General features: G+C 31.9%; 1 pseudogene; it reads right to left on the bottom strand.

The window, feature by feature from the left end:
- Window positions 1-6,140: 6,140 nt before the first annotated feature.
- Window positions 6,141-6,497, bottom strand: LOC114221576 (small ribosomal subunit protein uS8 pseudogene; annotated as a pseudogene).
- Window positions 6,498-7,161: the final 664 nt, after the last annotated feature.

Below are 7,161 nucleotides of genomic sequence, written 5' to 3'. Positions count from 1 at the left end.
TCATGTGAACCATATATTAGAGTACCTCTTTCAACTCTGAGGAATATAGTGTGGTGTTATTGTCTTTAATACATGCTGGTTAATTAATTGCTGCTGTTTATAATTCATGTTTAACATGAATTAGCTCATATAATATTCATACAAATTCTAAAGTAGGTCATCTTTTTCAGACAAGAAAACTGAAGCACAGAGATAGTAATAATTGTTACACTCATACAGGCAGTTTATGGCAGTATAAATTCCAGCCCAGTCTACATCTATCTGCCACCTTTCTCTCAACTACAATTCCACTATGCTGTTCACATAAAAACTCATTTTAAGGACAAAAAAAAGTAATGAAAGAAAGAAAGAAAGAAAAAGAAAGAAAGAAAGAAAGAAAGAAAGAAAGAAAGAAAGAAAGAAAGAAAGAAAGAAAGAAAGAAAAGTACATCACAAAATTAAATATGTCTAGTGGTGCCTGGGTGGCTCAGTTGGTTAAGCATCGGATTCTTGGTTTCAGCTCATGTCATGATCTCAGAATCAATGAGGTCAAGTCCCATATTGGGCTCTACACTCAGTCTGCTGAGGAGGCTCTCCTTCTCCCTCCCCCATACTCCTCCCCTTGCTCATGCTCTTTCATTCTCTCTAAAATAAATAAATAAAATCTTAAAAAAGAAATTCCTAAATAAATAATAATAATAATAATGTCTCAATTCACACAGTGAATAACTTGAAATTTGCTGCTCCAGTCAAAAGTGGATCAGTGAAAATATAACTTACTACAAACTATTTTTAAAAACTAATAAGAACTGTATGGTATAAAAATCAAATACCATCAGTCAAACTATTAAAAAGAAACCTACCCAGAAAGTCATCAATAATGAACAAACCTAAGGACAATCTTTAATATTACAGTTATCTTATAAATCTAACATAAAACATTTGAACAACACCAGAAATTTATAAGTGCAGGTATGCTACTTTTGAATATATTAAATTATATTATGGTTTGGGTTAGCTCAATTATTCATAGATCTATTTCTGTGATCATGCTTTAGAAAGTGTGATATCAATATGTCACCACAGATTCATGCCCCCAGGAAAATGTGCAAGTGTGATTTTGAAAAATGCAAATGAAGCTCTACAATCCATGCCCATCCATAAAGGAAGCTTGATTGTGCCTCTTTTATGCAACACTTTTGCTTGTTTTCACTATAATGTTAGACAATATTTAAGTAGCTGAGAATTGGTACTTATGCTTCTAAGGAAGTGAACATGTTAAAGAGCAGAAGGTGACATTAAAAAATAAGCCTGAGAAATTTGCCTTTCAAATAAGCATATGGCTATGTGTGTATGTATGTATGCATATATATGCATAAATATATTTAATACATATATTAAAAATTTATATACATATATAAAAAGATATACATAATAATCTTTATATACATGGAGAGAGAGATCATATATATATGTAACATATATGTGAACATTTATAATGGTTTAGAAAAAATTTGTTGCTTTGCTTCTTAATTTTGAAGGCATTGATACATTGATACATTGAGTATGCATTTTTTGATATATTTTATTCCATATGTAGTGATGTGTGTGTCAATAGATATTCACATATAAACAATGTAAGTGTATAAAAAGTATAAACTGTGATATAGTGTATTGAGAATGCTTGAAAATGGAGTATTGTTCTTTCAATTTTGAGATTATTGTGTTCTCAGTATGAAACTTATACATTTGCAGAAACATGGCAGGAAAATAACAAGAAAATTTAAAACTTAAAAGGATAACATTGAGTCTTGTTATGCATTTTGATATATTTTAGCATTTTCACACAGCAAATCCACACATTTAAAAATATTGTGAAAAGTGGAAAATAAAAATACCACAAGATGATGATTTATGATCACTAATATTCTTGGCAAATTTCTCATAGCAGTGTGTTATATAAAGGTGACTATAAATTTGGATCAAACAATTATAGCATAATTAGTTACAACCACCTGTTGGAAACAGACTTTATGAGCTTTCTACATTGCTTATGTATAATATATTTTTACACAAATGTACATGATTTCTGCAATGTTTATTTTTGTGAACTCATACATGATTTCTGACATCTGCACATAAAAGAACTGTTCATAGAGTCACAGGGATTGCTGACTTTTTTGCTCAGTAATCTGATTTAACAACAAGGATGTGTAGTTAAGACATTATTCTACTCTGGTATTGCATGACTGTGAAGTTATGATGACTAAACTCATAGAGACCTTTATTTTAATGATGTTTATCTATTTAATTATTCATTTGCTATTTTTAGACAGTCTTTCCAGTTAGTTAATATTTTACCCCAATGACTATATAGATAGCTGAGACTATTATGCATTATTTACAAATTTGTATTCTTCTATAATTAAAATTTATTTAAAAACTTTCAAGATGAAAACTAAAGGCAATAAAATTTCCTGTCCCCATGTTAATACTGTTATCAAGCAAAAATGTCTTAGGTGCTTCTCCAGGATGTCTACTCCAAGGAGATAAGACTGAACCAATGAAACAGATTACTTATCAAAACTAATAGCTTGCTCATCAAGAACTATATCAAGACTCTTTTTGCTGCGCTCACCAATCTAAAGGCATTTCATTAGCAACCTCCACAATCCTAATCAGCTTCCCATCTGGCAAGACTTGTCTTTTTATCCTCATTATTCACCCATTTTGAGACACTACTAAGATGGTCAGAGTGAGGTTTTCCCTTACAGCAAGAGATCTAATAAATTTAGTTATAACTGATCAAGAGGCATTTCTGGGGGTCTTTGGAAGAGTTTCCATATACATTTCACCCAGTTTCACCAATTGTGAATGTTTGCTACACTTACTTTATAAATTTCTCTCTTTTGACTTTTTTTTCTGAACCATGTGAGGTAAATTCCAGATTTAGTTCTTAATGCTTCAGTGTATATTTTCTAAGAACCAGGACAGTCTCTTACACAACAGCACATTTTTCCAAATCAGGAAATTTGGCATTATAGAATACTATGATTCAATGTACACTCCATATTATAAATCTGTCTACAGCAAATTTAAACCTTCAGCAGTACTACAGTGTAACGGACATCTGTTAAATTAGAAGGGTCTGTGTTCCTATTCTACTAATGAGCTAATAAGCCTGCAGCTGTGTGTGTATAAACCTCTATTTATTAGCTCTATCTCTATATCCATATCTAGATCAACATAATGCATATACAAACATATACTATATTTGTATGTGGTGTGTGTGTGTGTGTGTGTAGGTTTTAAAGAGTTCCTGCTTCTGAGTCAGAGACAAAGAGATTTTATTTCTCATTGCAAAATCAGCAGCTAGAGCAACAGCTTGCACCAGTTCCCCAAGCCCCAATCTTGACAGCATAACGTGGTAAGGAACAGATTGTACCTGTATACGTGGTGAAATGCATTTCAGAAGAATGACCCCAAAATTAGGAAAACTTCTGGCTACATCCTCTTCTCCAGAGAGAGAAAGAGAAGCTTTATCATTATTCTGGAATTTATTTGGAGAAAGAAAAGTCTATATCTTTATTTCCTACATCAGTGAAGGCATAAATTAGTTACATTGTTTGCAGGATAAAATAACTTCTTAAAGTGAATAGATCACACCTCTTTCTAGATATTTCCAAATAAATGCTTTACATAGAGAAAAACTATGAATTACAGCAGTGGCATTTCAGAGTTTCTATATCCAAGGAATGTAGGAATGGTAATACTATTAGAAAAGAGACTAGGGGTGTCTGGCTGGCTCAGTGGATGGAGCATGTGACTCTTGCTCTCAGGATTGTGAATTCAAGCCCCACATTGGATGAAGAGATTACTTAAAAATAAAATCTTAAAAAAATAAGAAAAGAAAAGAAATGAGGAAAGGAAAGGAAAAGAGCCTTAAGATGCTGGTCTTGATAAAACATGTTTCTAAAACACTACTCTATGTACTTAAATTGTGAGGACTTTGTGGCCTGATAAAATTTATAGAGGGGATGTCTTCTTTTTTTGCCTTTCACAACCTCTAAACGAGAGCAAACTAACAGCTTAGTTTAAATTTGAGCAAAAGGAATTATTAAACTACTACAAAATTTATAGGCCTGGTTGACAAATACAAGTTATTTTAATCAACTTTCTCAGTTCTCTAAACATCATTGCTCTAAATCAACTAAAGTGAATAATGTGGCAGTTTATTATTAAAATTCATTGTTAAACATCTCTGTTGAAAAACAAAAAAGCAAAGACTTCAAATGTAAATAACAAGTTTATTCAAACTGTAACTCACTGAGTAAACTCGGTACTGATTCCCAGTAGTTGCAAGATATTTTCCTTTAATACGTAAAAAAGCCCTTTTCATAATAAACATACAAGTACCTCCCATATCCTCTGTTTATATAAATATTTTTCTTTTTGTTAGAGGAGGCCACAATAATAAAACTACAAGTGTGAGGGTGTTTTTTTTTAAAATGTTGATTCAATAAATATCTAAATAAATTTAAAATAGACTTTTGGGAAAATGAGAAAAGATACCCAAAGGTGAGAGGTAACTAAATATGAAAGGTTAAATGAAGAGATCAATGAAAAGAGAAATATTGGGATCTCTTTTAGACAATCAGAAACCATAAAAAGAGACTTGATGCCCTAGGAATAAATAAGCCAGGAAAAACAACAACAAACCAACAAACAAAAACACTGGAGGTTTTGAACTAAGATAAACATATGCATGAACAAGGTCTTAGGTGGCCAGAGGCAGGTCAACTCCAAGATTGAAATAGAAAGAATCTACTTGAATTAGTAATGTAAACAGAAAGTATCTGCAGAAGGAAAAATGACAGTTAAAAGAAGATTGGGTAGAGAGTGTATATATGTGTGTGAGAATGTGCTGTTTGTGTGGTGTATTACTTTCCTAGGACTACCATAACAAACTACCACAAACTAGATGCTGCAAAACAGCAGAAATTTATTGTCTCACAGGACATAGTTATGGACTTTTAGCCACAGTGTCCTGTGATGTCAGAAAGGCCATCTTCTCTCTAAACTTATATGGGAGGATCCTTCCTTGTCTCTTCATAATTTCTGATGGATTGCATGCAATCCTCAGCATCCCTTTGTTTGTAGCTGCGTAATTTCAATCCTCTATGCTTTAATTGTTATATGATATTCCCCCCTCATGTGTCTGTTTCTCCTCCTTTCTGCTTAGAAGGACACCAGTCATAGGGTTAAGCACCCACCCTAGTCAGGTATGACTTCATCTTTATTTATATCTTCCACAACCCTATTTCTAAATAACATCGCATTTTGAAGTACTAGGAATTAAGGCTTTAACATATCTTTTTTGGGGGACACAATGAAACCTATAACATATAGGAAAGTAATATCCATTGATGAAGGGTCCCATGTTCTTCCAGTTGCCACCATCAAAACATTCTCATGAAAAGATCTTGATATTAGTAATTAGATATATAAATTTAGGGAAGTGTGTATCAATTAGCATTTTGAAAATGAACTAATCCCATATCTGATAATTTTGTCCTATGAGGCATCCCAAGTGGTGTTAATACACAAAGATATTCAATGCAACATTACATGTGTTAACCAAAAAATAAATGTACATTAAGTACAATTGTTAAATACATTATAGGAATTACTGATATAATGAAATATTTTGTAATTATTAAAATAGCACAAAAAGTTATCATAAAAACAATTTTTATGATATAATGTTAAGTGAAAAAAAGATAAAAATTATGAGAAAATTATGTACACAATGTAATCCTATAGTTAAAACTTAAACAATGAATGGAAAGAAATATGCCAAAATGTTAACAGTGGCTATTTTGAGAGGGTATAGAATACTGAATAACTTTTGTACTTTTCTCCATTTTATTAATTTCAATGAAAAGAATAAGGTGTTGATAGGAGAGAAAATATAAAATAAATATTTGGTGGTTAAAATACATAGTTCATTTGTTTCTGCTAGTGAATCCATTGATTTAATCTTTAATCTTAAAAATCTTAAAAAGATTTTTATTATTTTTTTTCCCATTGAGGCATTTTATTTGCAAGTATGTATTACATCCCTAGAAAAAGAATCCTGGGATTTTCCCTCCTGTGTGTTTTCATCTTGCTTCTTCGTGGTCCATGACGCCGTCTGAGGTTGTCAGTACAATGAAACCAAACTGGCGGGACGGGAGCAGGTTATTCTGCCATTTTTCTAGATCTTTCAGTCGTACATCAAATCTGGGACTGATCACTCCACACTTGTTTAACCTGCCCATGAGGTTCACAACAATCTTCCCCGCTCTGTGATCATCAATGGTTTCAAATTCGCCAATGTAACCATGTTTCATCATCATCACAGTGAGAAACCGGAGGATGACTTTGGAGTACGGCCTTATAAGAACCTGGCATTTGCCTCTCTTCTCAGCATTGTTAATGCTCTTGAGAGCATCTGCCAGGACATTCATGCGCACCATTATGGTGGCACAGAAGGATGTTAGAAAGAGCCTTAAAAAGATTTTTAAAACTTTAGACAGATCTGGATGTTGCAGTTGTCTTTTCTTACACCTCTAATGAAGTCTTATCACTTACCACAGAACAAAAAGCCAGTTAAAGCCTATTATTCTTGAATTGGTTGAAAGAGTTTGCTTAATAACCAGTTACCTGGAACATCTCAGAAAAATTAATGACTTCCTAAGTGAAAAACTGTCTGAGGAATAATTATGTCTAAATGTGTCTGGATATGAACACCAAAAGAATGGTAACAGAATTACATTATTTTTTACAAAATATTTACTCCCTATCATTCTACCATTCAAATCACTAGACAGATACATTAAATTGAGGTTGTATGTGTATATTGAAAGCATATTTATTTTATAACTGAAATTAAACAATAAATATTATATATTACATATCCAGGCTATCTATACATATCATATAAATCTAGATATAGTTTATTCATTCAAAAAATTTGTTAACAATATTGATGAACATAAAATAGTGTTAATATGAAAGTAGCAGTCCTTTGTCTCATTCTTATCTAATATGTAAATTTATTCCCTGGACATGACCATTTTTAATTTTCTAGATATATTTTCATGCATTTTTATTTTTCTGTTACTTGATTTTGAATTTAGA

This window comes from Eumetopias jubatus, unplaced genomic scaffold, assembly GCF_037043125.1.
Source record: "Eumetopias jubatus isolate StellerSeaLion01/CBP00866 unplaced genomic scaffold, mEumJub1_p1.0 scaffold_13, whole genome shotgun sequence".
Classification (NCBI taxonomy): domain Eukaryota; kingdom Metazoa; phylum Chordata; class Mammalia; order Carnivora; family Otariidae; genus Eumetopias; species Eumetopias jubatus.
This window is presented reverse-complemented; position numbering and strand designations above follow the sequence as displayed.